This window comes from Strix aluco, chromosome 22 (assembly GCF_031877795.1).
Source record: "Strix aluco isolate bStrAlu1 chromosome 22, bStrAlu1.hap1, whole genome shotgun sequence".
NCBI lineage: Eukaryota > Metazoa > Chordata > Aves > Strigiformes > Strigidae > Strix > Strix aluco.
In genome coordinates this window covers 10,495,159-10,511,894 of record NC_133952.1, presented here as the reverse complement: position 1 = coordinate 10,511,894, position 16,736 = coordinate 10,495,159, and positions in this window count along the sequence as shown.

Genomic DNA, 16,736 nt, shown 5'->3' with positions numbered 1-16,736 from the left:
GGGGAAAGGCAGGCAGAGAATTCCCTGCTAGCACCTTCTCTGTGCCTGTTCACATTGCTTCGCAGAATCGCTTTTGTGCAGAAAACAGTAACACTTGTTCAGAAGGAAAGAAAGCACAGAGCCCCAGATTCTGTGTTGTCCTGGAGAGCTTGCAGAGCACTGGGGAAAGGCAGGCAGAGAATTCCCTGCTAGCACCTTCTCTGTGCCTGGGAAGCAGAAGTGTTCACATTGCTTCGCAAGAATCGCTTTTGTGCAGAAAACACTAACACTTGTTCAGAACGAAAGAAAGCACAGAGCCCCAGATTCTATGTTGTTCTGGAGAGCTTGCAGAGCACTGGGGAAAGGCAGGCAGAGAATTCCCTGCTAGCACCTTCTCTGTGCCTGGGAAGCAGAAGTGTTCACATTGCTTCGCAGAATCGCTTTTGTGCAGAAAACAGTAACACTTGTTCAGAACGAAAGAAAGCACAGAGCCCCAGATTCTATGTTGTCCTGGAGAGCTTGCAGAGCACTGGGGAATGGCAGGCAGAGAATTCCTTGCTAGCACCTTCTCTGTGCCTGGGAAGCAGAAGTGTTCACATTGCTTCACAAGAATCGCTTTTGTGCAGAAAACACTAACACTTGTTCAGAAGGAAAGAAAGCACAGAGCCCCAGATTTTATGTTGTCCTGGAGAGCTTGCAGAGCACTGGGGAAAGGCAGGCAGAGAATTCCCTGCTAGCACCTTCTCTGTGCCTGGGAAGCAGAAGTGTTCACATTGCTTCGCAGAATCGCTTTTGTGCAGAAAACAGTAACACTTGTTCAGAAGGAAAGAAAGCACAGAGCCCCAGATTCTATGTTGTCCTGGAGAGCTTGCAGAGCACTGGGGACAGGCAGGCAGAGAATTCCCTGCTAGCACCTTCTCTGTGCCTGTTCACATTGCTTCGCACAATCGCTTTTGTGCAGAAAACAGTAACACTTGTTCAGAACGAAAGAAAGCACAGAGCCCCAGATTCTATGTTGTCCTGGAGAGCTTGCAGAGCACTGGGGAAAGGCAGGCAGAGAATTCCCTGCTAGCACCTTCTCTGTGCCTGGGAAGCAGAAGTGTTCACATTGCTTCGCAAGAATCGCTTTTGTGCAGAAAACACTAACACTTGTTCAGAAGGAAAGAAAGCACAGAGCCCCAGATTCTATGTTGTCCTGGAGAGCTTGCAGAGCACTGGGGAAGGGCAGGCAGAGAATTCCCTGATAGAACCTTCTCTGTGCCTGGGAAGCAGAAGTGTTCACATTGCTTCGCAAGAATCGCTTTTGTGCAGAAAACAGTAACACTTGTTCAGAACGAAAGAAAGAACAGAGCCCCAGATTTTATGTTGTCCTGGAGAGCTTGCACAGCACTGGGGAAAGGCAGGCAGAGAATTCCCTGATAGCACCTTCTCTGTGCCTGTTCACATTGCTTCGCAGAATCGCTTTTGTGCAGAAAACAGTAACACTTGTTCAGAATGAAAGAAAGCACAGAGCCCCAGATTTTATGTTGTCCTGGAGAGCTTGCAGAGCACTGGGGAAAGGCAAACAGAGAATTCCTTGCTAGCACCTTCTCTGTGCCTGGGAAGCAGAAGTGTTCACATTGCTTCGCAAGAATCGCTTTTGTGCAGAAAACAGTAACACTTGTTCAGAAGGAAAGAAAGCACAGAGCCCCAGATTTTATGTTGTCCTGGAGAGCTTGCAGAGCACTGGGGAAAGGCAGGCAGAGAATTCCCTGCTAGCACCTTCTCTGTGCCTGTTCACATTGCTTCGCAGAATCGCTTTTGTGCAGAAAACAGTAACACTTGTTCAGAAGGAAAGAAAGCACAGAGCCCCAGATTCTGTGTTGTCCTGGAGAGCTTGCAGAGCACTGGGGAAAGGCAGGCAGAGAATGCCCTGCTAGCACCTTCTCTGTGCCTGGGAAGCAGAAGTGTTCACATTGCTTCGCAAGAATCGCTTTTGTGCAGAAAACACTAACACTTGTTCAGAACGAAAGAAAGCACAGAGCCCCAGATTCTATGTTGTTCTGGAGAGCTTGCAGAGCACTGGGGAAAGGCAGGCAGAGAATTCCCTGCTAGCACCTTCTCTGTGCCTGGGAAGCAGAAGTGTTCACATTGCTTGGCAGAATAGCTTTTGTGCAGAAAACAGTAACACTTGTTCAGAAGGAAAGAAAGCACAGAGCCCCAGATTCTATGTTGTCCTGGAGAGCTTGCAGAGCACTGGGGAAAGGCAGGCAGAGAATTCCTTGCTAGCACCTTCTCTGTGCCTGGGAAGCAGAAGTGTTCACATTGCTTCGCAAGAATCGCTTTTGTGCAGAAAACAGTAACACTTGTTCAGAACGAAAGAAAGCACAGAGCCCCAGATTTTATGTTGTCCTGGAGAGCTTGCAGAGCACTAGGGAAAGGGAAACAGAGAATTCCTTGCTAGCACCTTCTCTGTGCCTGGGAAGCAGAAGTGTTCACATTGCTTCGCAGAATCGCTTTTGTGCAGAAAACAGTAACACTTCTTCAGAACGAAAGAAAGCACAGAGCCCCAGATTTTATGTTGTCCTGGAGAGCTTGCAGAGCACTGGGGAAAGGCAGGCAGAGAATTCCCTGCTAGCACCTTCTCTGTGCCTGTTCACATTGCTTCGCAGAATCGCTTTTGTGCAGAAAACAGTAACACTTGTTCAGAATGAAAGAAAGCAAAGAGCCCCAGATATTATGTTGCCCTGGAGAGCTTGCAGAGCACTGGGGAAAGGCAGGCAGAGAATTCCCTGCTAGCACCTTCTCTGTGCCTGGGAAGCAGAAGTGTTCACATTGCTTCGCAAGAATCGCTTTTGTGCAGAAAACACTAACACTTGTTCAGAACGAAAGAAAGAACAGAGCCCCAGATTTTATGTTGTCCTGGAGAGCTTGCAGAGCACTGGGGAAAGGCAGGCAGAGAATTCCCTGCTAGCACCTTCTCTGTGCCTGGGAAGCAGAAGTGTTCACATTGCTTCGCAAGAATCGCTTTTGTGCAGAAAACAGTAACACTTGTTCAGAACGAAAGAAAGCACAGAGCCCCAGATTCTATGTTGTCCTGGAGAGCTTGCAGAGCACTGGGGAAAGGCAGGCAGAGAATTCCCTGATAGCACCTTCTCTGTGCGTGTTCACATTGCTTCGCAGAATCGCTTTTGTGCAGAAAACAGTAACACTTGTTCAGAACGAAAGAAAGCACAGAGCCCCAAATTCTATGTTGTCCTGGAGAGCTTGCAGAGCACTGGGGAAAGGCAGGCAGAGAATTCCCTGCTAGCACCTTCTCTGTGCCTGGGAAGCAGAAGTGTTCACATTGCTTCGCAGAATCGCTTTTCTGCAGAAAACACTAACACTTGTTCAGAAGGAAAGAAAGCACAGAGCCCCAGATTTTATGTTGTCCTGGAGAGCTTGCAGAGCACTGGGGAAAGGCAGGCAGAGAATTCCCTGATAGCACCTTCTCTGTGCCTGTTCACATTGCTTCGCAGAATCGCTTTTGTGCAGAAAACAGTAACACTTGTTCAGAAGGAAAGAAAGCACAGAGCCCCAGATTTTATGTTGTCCTGGAGAGCTTGCAGAGCACTGGGGAAAGGCAGGCAGAGAATTCCCTGATAGCACCTTCTCTGTGCCTGGGAAGCAGGTGTGTTCACATTGCTTCGCAAGAAGCGCTTTTGTGCAGAAAACAGTAACACTTGTTCAGAAGGAAAGAAAGCACAGAGCCCCAGATTTTATGTTGTCCTGGAGAGCTTGCAGAGCACTGGGGAAAGGCAGGCAGAGAATTCCCTGCTAGCACCTTCTCTGTGCCTGTTCACATTGCTTCGCAGAATCGCTTTTGTGCAGAAAACAGTAACACTTGTTCAGAAGGAAAGAAAGCACAGAGCCCCAGATTCTGTGTTGTCCTGGAGAGCTTGCAGAGCACTGGGGAAAGGCAGGCAGAGAATTCCCTGCTAGCACCTTCTCTGTGCCTGGGAAGCAGAAGTGTTCACATTGCTTCGCAAGAATCGCTTTTGTGCAGAAAACACTAACACTTGTTCAGAACGAAAGAAAGCACAGAGCCCCAGATTCTATGTTGTTCTGGAGAGCTTGCAGAGCACTGGGGAAAGGCAGGCAGAGAATTCCCTGCTAGCACCTTCTCTGTGCCTGGGAAGCAGAAGTGTTCACATTGCTTCGCAGAATCGCTTTTGTGCAGAAAACAGTAACACTTGTTCAGAACGAAAGAAAGCACAGAGCCCCAGATTCTATGTTGTCCTGGAGAGCTTGCAGAGCACTGGGGAATGGCAGGCAGAGAATTCCTTGCTAGCACCTTCTCTGTGCCTGGGAAGCAGAAGTGTTCACATTGCTTGGCAGAATAGCTTTTGTGCAGAAAACAGTAACACTTGTTCAGAACGAAAGAAAGCACAGAGCCCCAGATTCTATGTTGTCCTGGAGAGCTTGCAGAGCACTGGGGAAAGGCAGGCAGAGAATTCCTTGCTAGCACCTTCTCTGTGCCTGGGAAGCAGAAGTGTTCACATTGCTTCGCAAGAATCGCTTTTGTGCAGAAAACACTAACACTTGTTCAGAACGAAAGAAAGCACAGAGCCCCAGATTTTATGTTGTCCTGGAGAGCTTGCAGAGCACTAGGGAAAGGGAAACAGAGAATTCCTTGCTAGCACCTTCTCTGTGCCTGGGAAGCAGAAGTGTTCACATTGCTTCGCAGAATCGCTTTTGTGCAGAAAACAGTAACACTTGTTCAGAACGAAAGAAAGCACAGAGCCCCAGATTTTATGTTGTCCTGGAGAGCTTGCAGAGCACTGGGGAAAGGCAGGCAGAGAATTCCCTGCTAGCACCTTCTCTGTGCCTGTTCACATTGCTTCGCAGAATCGCTTTTGTGCAGAAAACAGTAACACTTGTTCAGAATGAAAGAAAGCAAAGAGCCCCAGATATTATGTTGCCCTGGAGAGCTTGCAGAGCACTGGGGAAAGGCAGGCAGAGAATTCCCTGATAGCACCTTCTCTGTGCCTGGGAAGCAGAAGTGTTCACATTGCTTCGCAAGAGTCGCTTTTGTGCAGAAAACACTAACACTTGTTCAGAAGGAAAGAAAGCACAGAGCCCCAGATTTTATGTTGTCCTGGAGAGCTTGCAGAGCACTGGGGAAAGGCAGGCAGAGAATTCCCTGCTAGCACCTTCTCTGTGCCTGGGAAGCAGAAGTGTTCACATTGCTTCGCAAGAATCGCTTTTGTGCAGAAAACAGTAACACTTGTTCAGAACGAAAGAAAGCACAGAGCCCCAGATTCTATGTTGTCCTGGAGAGCTTGCAGAGCACTGGGGAAAGGCAGGCAGAGAATTCCCTGCTAGCACCTTCTCTGTGCGTGTTCACATTGCTTCGCAGAATCGCTTTTGTGCAGAAAACAGTAACACTTGTTCAGAAGGAAAGAAAGCACAGAGCCCCAGATTTTATGTTGTCCTGGAGAGCTTGCAGAGCACTGGGGAAAGGCAGGCAGAGAATTCCCTGCTAGCACCTTCTCTGTGCCTGGGAAGCAGAAGTGTTCACATTGCTTCGCAGAATCGCTTTTCTGCAGAAAACACTAACACTTGTTCAGAAGGAAAGAAAGCACAGAGCCCCAGATTTTATGTTGTCCTGGAGAGCTTGCAGAGCACTGGGGAAAGGCAGGCAGAGAATTCCCTGATAGCACCTTCTCTGTGCCTGTTCACATTGCTTCGCAGAATCGCTTTTGTGCAGAAAACAGTAACACTTGTTCAGAAGGAAAGAAAGCACAGAGCCCCAGATTTTATGTTGTCCTGGAGAGCTTGCAGAGCACTGGGGAAAGGCAGGCAGAGAATTCCCTGATAGCACCTTCTCTGTGCCTGGGAAGCAGAAGTGTTCACATTGCTTCGCAAGAATCGCTTTTGTGCAGAAAACAGTAACACTTGTTCAGAAGGAAAGAAAGCACAGAGCCCCAGATTCTATGTTGTCCTGGAGAGCTTGCAGAGCACTGGGGAAAGGCAGGCAGAGAATTCCCTGCTAGCACCTTCTCTGTGCCTGTTCACATTGCTTCGCAGAATCGCTTTTGTGCAGAAAACAGTAACACTTGTTCAGAAGGAAAGAAAGCACAGAGCCCCAGATTCTGTGTTGTCCTGGAGAGCTTGCAGAGCACTGGGGAAAGGCAGGCAGAGAATTCCCTGCTAGCACCTTCTCTGTGCCTGGGAAGCAGAAGTGTTCACATTGCTTCGCAAGAATCGCTTTTGTGCAGAAAACACTAACACTTGTTCAGAACGAAAGAAAGCACAGAGCCCCAGATTCTATGTTGTTCTGGAGAGCTTGCAGAGCACTGGGGAAAGGCAGGCAGAGAATTCCCTGCTAGCACCTTCTCTGTGCCTGGGAAGCAGAAGTGTTCACATTGCTTCGCAGAATCGCTTTTGTGCAGAAAACAGTAACACTTGTTCAGAAGGAAAGAAAGCACAGAGCCCCAGATTCTATGTTGTCCTGGAGAGCTTGCAGAGCACTGGGGACAGGCAGGCAGAGAATTCCCTGCTAGCACCTTCTCTGTGCCTGGGAAGCAGAAGTGTTCACATTGCTTCACAAGAATCGCTTTTGTGCAGAAAACAGTAACACTTGTTCAGAAGGAAAGAAAGCACAGAGCCCCAGATTTTATGTTGTCCTGGAGAGCTTGCAGAGCACTGGGGAAAGGCAGGCAGAGAATTCCCTGCTAGCACCTTCTCTGTGCCTGTTCACATTGCTTCGCAGAATCGCTTTTGTGCAGAAACCACTAACACTTGTTCAGAAGGAAAGAAAGCACAGAGCCCCAGATTCTGTGTTGTCCTGGAGAGCTTGCAGAGCACTGGGGAAAGGCAGGCAGAGAATTCCCTGCTAGCACCTTCTCTGTGCCTGGGAAGCAGAAGTGTTCACATTGCTTCGCAAGAAGCGCTTTTGTGCAGAAAACAGTAACACTTGTTCAGAACGAAAGAAAGCACAGAGCCCCAGATTCTATGTTGTCCTGGAGAGCTTGCAGAGCACTGGGGAAAGGCAGGCAGAGAATTCCCTGATAGCACCTTCTCTGTGCCTGTTCACATTGTTTCGCAGAATCGCTTTTGTGCAGAAAACAGTAACACTTGTTCAGAACGAAAGAAAGCACAGAGCCCCAGATTCTATGTTGTCCTGGAGAGCTTGCAGAGCACTGGGGAAAGGCAGGCAGAGAATTCCCTGCTAGCACCTTCTCTGTGCCTGGGAAGCAGAAGTGTTCACATTGCTTCGCAAGAATCGCTTTTGTGCAGAAAACAGTAACACTTGTTCAGAACGAAAGAAAGCACAGAGCCCCAGATTCTATGTTGTCCTGGAGAGCTTGCAGAGCACTGGGGAAAGGCAGGCAGAGAATTCCTTGCTAGCACCTTCTCTGTGCCTGGGAAGCAGAAGTGTTCACATTGCTTCGCAGAATCGCTTTTGTGCAGAAAACAGTAACACTTGTTCAGAAGGAAAGAAAGCACAGAGCCCCAGATTCTATGTTGTCCTGGAGAGCTTGCAGAGCACTGGGGAAAGGCAGGCAGAGAATTTCTTGCTAGCACCTTCTCTGTGCCTGGGAAGCAGAAGTGTTCACATTGCTTCGCAAGAATCGCTTTTGTGCAGAAAACACTAACACTTGTTCAGAAGGAAAGAAAGCACAGAGCCCCAGATTTTATGTTGTCCTGGAGAGCTTGCAGAGCACTGGGGAAAGGCAGGCAGAGAATTCCCTGCTAGCACCTTCTCTGTGCCTGGGAAGCAGAAGTGTTCACATTGCTTCGCAGAATCGCTTTTGTGCAGAAAACAGTAACACTTGTTCAGAAGGAAAGAAAGCACAGAGCCCCAGATTCTATGTTGTCCTGGAGAGCTTGCAGAGCACTGGGGACAGGCAGGCAGAGAATTCCCTGCTAGCACCTTCTCTGTGCCTGTTCACATTGCTTCGCACAATCGCTTTTGTGCAGAAAACAGTAACACTTGTTCAGAACGAAAGAAAGCACAGAGCCCCAGATTCTATGTTGTCCTGGAGAGCTTGCAGAGCACTGGGGAAAGGCAGGCAGAGAATTCCCTGCTAGCACCTTCTCTGTGCCTGGGAAGCAGAAGTGTTCACATTGCTTCGCAAGAATCGCTTTTGTGCAGAAAACAGTAACACTTGTTCAGAACGAAAGAAAGCACAGAGCCCCAGATTCTATGTTGTCCTGGAGAGCTTGCAGAGCACTGGGGAAGGGCAGGCAGAGAATTCCCTGATAGAACCTTCTCTGTGCCTGGGAAGCAGAAGTGTTCACATTGCTTCGCAAGAATCGCTTTTGTGCAGAAAACAGTAACACTTGTTCAGAACGAAAGAAAGAACAGAGCCCCAGATTTTATGTTGTCCTGGAGAGCTTGCACAGCACTGGGGAAAGGCAGGCAGAGAATTCCCTGATAGCACCTTCTCTGTGCCTGTTCACATTGCTTCGCAGAATCGCTTTTGTGCAGAAAACAGTAACACTTGTTCAGAATGAAAGAAAGCACAGAGCCCCAGATTCTATGTTGTCCTGGAGAGCTTGCAGAGCACTGGGGAAAGGCAAACAGAGAATTCCTTGCTAGCACCTTCTCTGTGCCTGGGAAGCAGAAGTGTTCACATTGCTTCGCAAGAATCGCTTTTGTGCAGAAAACAGTAACACTTGTTCAGAAGGAAAGAAAGCACAGAGCCCCAGATTTTATGTTGTCCTGGAGAGCTTGCAGAGCACTGGGGAAAGGCAGGCAGAGAATTCCCTGCTAGCACCTTCTCTGTGCCTGTTCACATTGCTTCGCAGAATCGCTTTTGTGCAGAAAACACTAACACTTGTTCAGAAGGAAAGAAAGCACAGAGCCCCAGATTCTGTGTTGTCCTGGAGAGCTTGCAGAGCACTGGGGAAAGGCAGGCAGAGAATGCCCTGCTAGCACCTTCTCTGTGCCTGGGAAGCAGAAGTGTTCACATTGCTTCGCAAGAATCGCTTTTGTGCAGAAAACACTAACACTTGTTCAGAACGAAAGAAAGCACAGAGCCCCAGATTCTATGTTGTTCTGGAGAGCTTGCAGAGCACTGGGGAAAGGCAGGCAGAGAATTCCCTGCTAGCACCTTCTCTGTGCCTGGGAAGCAGAAGTGTTCACATTGCTTCGCAAGAATCGCTTTTGTGCAGAAAACAGTAACACTTGTTCAGAAGGAAAGAAAGCACAGAGCCCCAGATTCTATGTTGTCCTGGAGAGCTTGCAGAGCACTGGGGAAAGGCAGGCAGAGAATTCCTTGCTAGCACCTTCTCTGTGCCTGGGAAGCAGAAGTGTTCACATTGCTTCGCAAGAATCGCTTTTGTGCAGAAAACACTAACACTTGTTCAGAACGAAAGAAAGCACAGAGCCCCAGATTTTATGTTGTCCTGGAGAGCTTGCAGAGCACTAGGGAAAGGGAAACAGAGAATTCCTTGCTAGCACCTTCTCTGTGCCTGGGAAGCAGAAGTGTTCACATTGCTTCGCAGAATCGCTTTTGTGCAGAAAACAGTAACACTTGTTCAGAACGAAAGAAAGCACAGAGCCCCAGATTTTATGTTGTCCTGGAGAGCTTGCAGAGCACTGGGGAAAGGCAGGCAGAGAATTCCCTGCTAGCACCTTCTCTGTGCCTGTTCACATTGCTTCGCAGAATCGCTTTTGTGCAGAAAACAGTAACACTTGTTCAGAATGAAAGAAAGCAAAGAGCCCCAGATATTATGTTGCCCTGGAGAGCTTGCAGAGCACTGGGGAAAGGCAGGCAGAGAATTCCCTGATAGCACCTTCTCTGTGCCTGGGAAGCAGAAGTGTTCACATTGCTTCGCAAGAGTCGCTTTTGTGCAGAAAACACTAACACTTGTTCAGAACGAAAGAAAGCACAGAGCCCCAGATTTTATGTTGTCCTGGAGAGCTTGCAGAGCACTGGGGAAAGGCAGGCAGAGAATTCCCTGCTAGCACCTTCTCTGTGCCTGGGAAGCAGAAGTGTTCACATTGCTTCGCAAGAATCGCTTTTGTGCAGAAAACAGTAACACTTGTTCAGAACGAAAGAAAGCACAGAGCCCCAGATTCTATGTTGTCCTGGAGAGCTTGCAGAGCACTGGGGAAAGGCAGGCAGAGAATTCCCTGCTAGCACCTTCTCTGTGCGTGTTCACATTGCTTCGCAGAATCGCTTTTGTGCAGAAAACAGTAACACTTGTTCAGAACGAAAGAAAGCACAGAGCCCCAGATTCTATGTTGTCCTGGAGAGCTTGCAGAGCACTGGGGAAAGGCAGGCAGAGAATTCCCTGCTAGCACCTTCTCTGTGCCTGGGAAGCAGAAGTGTTCACATTGCTTCGCAGAATCGCTTTTCTGCAGAAAACACTAACACTTGTTCAGAAGGAAAGAAAGCACAGAGCCCCAGATTTTATGTTGTCCTGGAGAGCTTGCAGAGCACTGGGGAAAGGCAGGCAGAGAATTCCCTGATAGCACCTTCTCTGTGCCTGTTCACATTGCTTCGCAGAATCGCTTTTGTGCAGAAAACACTAACACTTGTTCAGAAGGAAAGAAAGCACAGAGCCCCAGATTTTATGTTGTCCTGGAGAGCTTGCAGAGCACTGGGGAAAGGCAGGCAGAGAATTCCCTGATAGCACCTTCTCTGTGCCTGGGAAGCAGAAGTGTTCACATTGCTTCGCAAGAATTGCTTTTGTGCAGAAAACAGTAACACTTGTTCAGAAGGAAAGAAAGCACAGAGCCCCAGATTTTATGTTGTCCTGGAGAGCTTGCAGAGCACTGGGGAAAGGCAGGCAGAGAATTCCCTGCTAGCACCTTCTCTGTGCCTGTTCACATTGCTTCGCAGAATCGCTTTTGTGCAGAAAACAGTAACACTTGTTCAGAAGGAAAGAAAGCACAGAGCCCCAGATTCTGTGTTGTCCTGGAGAGCTTGCAGAGCACTGGGGAAAGGCAGGCAGAGAATTCCCTGCTAGCACCTTCTCTGTGCCTGGGAAGCAGAAGTGTTCACATTGCTTCGCAAGAATCGCTTTTGTGCAGAAAACACTAACACTTGTTCAGAACGAAAGAAAGCACAGAGCCCCAGATTCTATGTTGTTCTGGAGAGCTTGCAGAGCACTGGGGAAAGGCAGGCAGAGAATTCCCTGCTAGCACCTTCTCTGTGCCTGGGAAGCAGAAGTGTTCACATTGCTTCGCAGAATCGCTTTTGTGCAGAAAACAGTAACACTTGTTCAGAACGAAAGAAAGCACAGAGCCCCAGATTCTATGTTGTCCTGGAGAGCTTGCAGAGCACTGGGGAATGGCAGGCAGAGAATTCCTTGCTAGCACCTTCTCTGTGCCTGGGAAGCAGAAGTGTTCACATTGCTTCACAAGAATCGCTTTTGTGCAGAAAACACTAACACTTGTTCAGAACGAAAGAAAGCACAGAGCCCCAGATTTTATGTTGTCCTGGAGAGCTTGCAGAGCACTGGGGAAAGGCAGGCAGAGAATTCCCTGCTAGCACCTTCTCTGTGCCTGGGAAGCAGAAGTGTTCACATTGCTTCGCAGAATCGCTTTTGTGCAGAAAACAGTAACACTTGTTCAGAAGGAAAGAAAGCACAGAGCCCCAGATTCTATGTTGTCCTGGAGAGCTTGCAGAGCACTGGGGACAGGCAGGCAGAGAATTCCCTGCTAGCACCTTCTCTGTGCCTGTTCACATTGCTTCGCAAGAATCGCTTTTGTGCAGAAAACAGTAACACTTGTTCAGAACGAAAGAAAGCACAGAGCCCCAGATTTGCTGTTATCCTGGAGAGCTTGCAGAGCACTGGGGAAAGGCAGGCAGAGAATTCCTTGCTAGCACCTTCTCTGTGCCTGGGAAGCAGAAGTGTTCACATTGCTTCGCAGAATCGCTTTTGTGCAGAAAACACTAACACTTGTTCAGAAGGAAAGAAAGCACAGAGCCCCAGATTTTATGTTGTCCTGGAGAGCTTGCAGAGCACTGGGGAAAGGCAGGCAGAGAATTCCCTGCTAGCACCTTCTCTGTGCCTGGGAAGCAGAAGTGTTCACATTGCTTCGCAGAATCGCTTTTGTGCAGAAAACAGTAACACTTGTTCAGAACGAAAGAAAGCACAGAGCCCCAGATTCTATGTTGTCCTGGAGAGCTTGCAGAGCTCTGGAGAAAGGCAGGCAGAGAATTCCCTGCTAGCACCTTCTCTGTGCCTGGGAAGCAGGTGTGTTCACATTGCTTCGCAAGAAGCGCTTTTGTGCAGAAAACAGTAACACTTGTTCAGAACGAAAGAAAGCACAGAGCCCCAGATTCTATGTTGTCCTGGAGAGCTTGCAGAGCACTGGGGAAAGGCAGGCAGAGAATTCCCTGATAGCACCTTCTCTGTGCCTGTTCACATTGTTTCGCAGAATCGCTTTTGTGCAGAAAACAGTAACACTTGTTCAGAACGAAAGAAAGCACAGAGCCCCAGATTCTATGTTGTCCTGGAGAGCTTGCAGAGCACTGGGGAAAGGCAGGCAGAGAATTCCCTGCTAGCACCTTCTCTGTGCCTGGGAAGCAGAAGTGTTCACATTGCTTCGCAAGAATCGCTTTTGTGCAGAAAACAGTAACACTTGTTCAGAACGAAAGAAAGCACAGAGCCCCAGATTCTATGTTGTCCTGGAGAGCTTGCAGAGCACTGGGGAAAGGCAGGCAGAGAATTCCTTGCTAGCACCTTCTCTGTGCCTGGGAAGCAGAAGTGTTCACATTGCTTCGCAGAATCGCTTTTGTGCAGAAAACAGTAACACTTGTTCAGAAGGAAAGAAAGCACAGAGCCCCAGATTCTATGTTGTCCTGGAGAGCTTGCAGAGCACTGGGGACAGGCAGGCAGAGAATTCCCTGCTAGCACCTTCTCTGTGCCTGTTCACATTGCTTCGCACAATCGCTTTTGTGCAGAAAACAGTAACACTTGTTCAGAACGAAAGAAAGCACAGAGCCCCAGATTCTATGTTGTCCTGGAGAGCTTGCAGAGCACTGGGGAAAGGCAGGCAGAGAATTCCCTGCTAGCACCTTCTCTGTGCCTGGGAAGCAGAAGTGTTCACATTGCTTCGCAAGAATCGCTTTTGTGCAGAAAACAGTAACACTTGTTCAGAAGGAAAGAAAGCACAGAGCCCCAGATTCTGTGTTGTCCTGGAGAGCTTGCAGAGCACTGGGGAAAGGCAGGCAGAGAATGCCCTGCTAGCACCTTCTCTGTGCCTGGGAAGCAGAAGTGTTCACATTGCTTCGCAAGAATCGCTTTTGTGCAGAAAACACTAACACTTGTTCAGAACGAAAGAAAGCACAGAGCCCCAGATTCTATGTTGTTCTGGAGAGCTTGCAGAGCACTGGGGAAAGGCAGGCAGAGAATTCCCTGCTAGCACCTTCTCTGTGCCTGGGAAGCAGAAGTGTTCACATTGCTTGGCAGAATAGCTTTTGTGCAGAAAACAGTAACACTTGTTCAGAACGAAAGAAAGCACAGAGCCCCAGATTCTATGTTGTCCTGGAGAGCTTGCAGAGCACTGGGGAAAGGCAGGCAGAGAATTCCTTGCTAGCACCTTCTCTGTGCCTGGGAAGCAGAAGTGTTCACATTGCTTCGCAAGAATCGCTTTTGTGCAGAAAACACTAACACTTGTTCAGAACGAAAGAAAGCACAGAGCCCCAGATTTTATGTTGTCCTGGAGAGCTTGCAGTGCACTAGGGAAAGGGAAACAGAGAATTCCTTGCTAGCACCTTCTCTGTGCCTGGGAAGCAGAAGTGTTCACATTGCTTCGCAGAATCGCTTTTGTGCAGAAAACAGTAACACTTCTTCAGAACGAAAGAAAGCACAGAGCCCCAGATTTTATGTTGTCCTGGAGAGCTTGCAGAGCACTGGGGAAAGGCAGGCAGAGAATTCCCTGCTAGCACCTTCTCTGTGCCTGTTCACATTGCTTCGCAGAATCGCTTTTGTGCAGAAAACAGTAACACTTGTTCAGAATGAAAGAAAGCAAAGAGCCCCAGATATTATGTTGCCCTGGAGAGCTTGCAGAGCACTGGGGAAAGGCAGGCAGAGAATTCCCTGATAGCACCTTCTCTGTGCCTGGGAAGCAGAAGTGTTCACATTGCTTCGCAAGAGTCGCTTTTGTGCAGAAAACACTAACACTTGTTCAGAACGAAAGAAAGAACAGAGCCCCAGATTTTATGTTGTCCTGGAGAGCTTGCAGAGCACTGGGGAAAGGCAGGCAGAGAATTCCCTGCTAGCACCTTCTCTGTGCCTGGGAAGCAGAAGTGTTCACATTGCTTCGCAAGAATCGCTTTTGTGCAGAAAACAGTAACACTTGTTCAGAACGAAAGAAAGCACAGAGCCCCAGATTCTATGTTGTCCTGGAGAGCTTGCAGAGCACTGGGGAAAGGCAGGCAGAGAATTCCCTGCTAGCACCTTCTCTGTGCGTGTTCACATTGCTTCGCAGAATCGCTTTTGTGCAGAAAACAGTAACACTTGTTCAGAACGAAAGAAAGCACAGAGCCCCAGATTTGCTGTTATCCTGGAGAGCTTGCAGAGCACTGGGGAAAGGCAGGCAGAGAATTCCTTGCTAGCACCTTCTCTGTGCCTGGGAAGCAGAAGTGTTCACATTGCTTCGCAGAATCGCTTTTGTGCAGAAAACACTAACACTTGTTCAGAAGGAAAGAAAGCACAGAGCCCCAGATTTTATGTTGTCCTGGAGAGCTTGCAGAGCACTGGGGAAAGGCAGGCAGAGAATTCCCTGCTAGCACCTTCTCTGTGCCTGGGAAGCAGAAGTGTTCACATTGCTTCGCAGAATCGCTTTTGTGCAGAAAACAGTAACACTTGTTCAGAACGAAAGAAAGCACAGAGCCCCAGATTCTATGTTGTCCTGGAGAGCTTGCAGAGCTCTGGAGAAAGGCAGGCAGAGAATTCCCTGCTAGCACCTTCTCTGTGCCTGGGAAGCAGGTGTGTTCACATTGCTTCGCAAGAAGCGCTTTTGTGCAGAAAACAGTAACACTTGTTCAGAACGAAAGAAAGCACAGAGCCCCAGATTCTATGTTGTCCTGGAGAGCTTGCAGAGCACTGGGGAAAGGCAGGCAGAGAATTCCCTGATAGCACCTTCTCTGTGCCTGTTCACATTGTTTCGCAGAATCGCTTTTGTGCAGAAAACAGTAACACTTGTTCAGAACGAAAGAAAGCACAGAGCCCCAGATTCTATGTTGTCCTGGAGAGCTTGCAGAGCACTGGGGAAAGGCAGGCAGAGAATTCCCTGATAGCACCTTCTCTGTGCCTGGGAAGCAGAAGTGTTCACATTGCTTCGCAAGAATCGCTTTTGTGCAGAAAACAGTAACACTTGTTCAGAACGAAAGAAAGCACAGAGCCCCAGATTCTATGTTGTCCTGGAGAGCTTGCAGAGCACTGGGGAAAGGCAGGCAGAGAATTCCTTGCTAGCACCTTCTCTGTGCCTGGGAAGCAGAAGTGTTCACATTGCTTCGCAGAATCGCTTTTGTGCAGAAAACAGTAACACTTGTTCAGAAGGAAAGAAAGCACAGAGCCCCAGATTCTATGTTGTCCTGGAGAGCTTGCAGAGCACTGGGGACAGGCAGGCAGAGAATTCCCTGCTAGCACCTTCTCTGTGCCTGTTCACATTGCTTCGCACAATCGCTTTTGTGCAGAAAACAGTAACACTTGTTCAGAACGAAAGAAAGCACAGAGCCCCAGATTCTATGTTGTCCTGGAGAGCTTGCAGAGCACTGGGGAAAGGCAGGCAGAGAATTCCCTGCTAGCACCTTCTCTGTGCCTGGGAAGCAGAAGTGTTCACATTGCTTCGCAAGAATCGCTTTTGTGCAGAAAACAGTAACACTTGTTCAGAAGGAAAGAAAGCACAGAGCCCCAGATTCTGTGTTGTCCTGGAGAGCTTGCAGAGCACTGGGGAAAGGCAGGCAGAGAATGCCCTGCTAGCACCTTCTCTGTGCCTGGGAAGCAGAAGTGTTCACATTGCTTCGCAAGAATCGCTTTTGTGCAGAAAACACTAACACTTGTTCAGAACGAAAGAAAGCACAGAGCCCCAGATTCTATGTTGTTCTGGAGAGCTTGCAGAGCACTGGGGAAAGGCAGGCAGAGAATTCCCTGCTAGCACCTTCTCTGTGCCTGGGAAGCAGAAGTGTTCACATTGCTTGGCAGAATAGCTTTTGTGCAGAAAACAGTAACACTTGTTCAGAACGAAAGAAAGCACAGAGCCCCAGATTCTATGTTGTCCTGGAGAGCTTGCAGAGCACTGGGGAAAGGCAGGCAGAGAATTCCTTGCTAGCACCTTCTCTGTGCCTGGGAAGCAGAAGTGTTCACATTGCTTCGCAAGAATCGCTTTTGTGCAGAAAACACTAACACTTGTTCAGAACGAAAGAAAGCACAGAGCCCCAGATTTTATGTTGTCCTGGAGAGCTTGCAGTGCACTAGGGAAAGGGAAACAGAGAATTCCTTGCTAGCACCTTCTCTGTGCCTGGGAAGCAGAAGTGTTCACATTGCTTCGCAGAATCGCTTTTGTGCAGAAAACAGTAACACTTCTTCAGAACGAAAGAAAGCACAGAGCCCCAGATTTTATGTTGTCCTGGAGAGCTTGCAGAGCACTGGGGAAAGGCAGGCAGAGAATTCCCTGCTAGCACCTTCTCTGTGCCTGTTCACATTGCTTCGCAGAATCGCTTTTGTGCAGAAAACAGTAACACTTGTTCAGAATGAAAGAAAGCAAAGAGCCCCAGATATTATGTTGCCCTGGAGAGCTTGCAGAGCACTGGGGAAAGGCAGGCAGA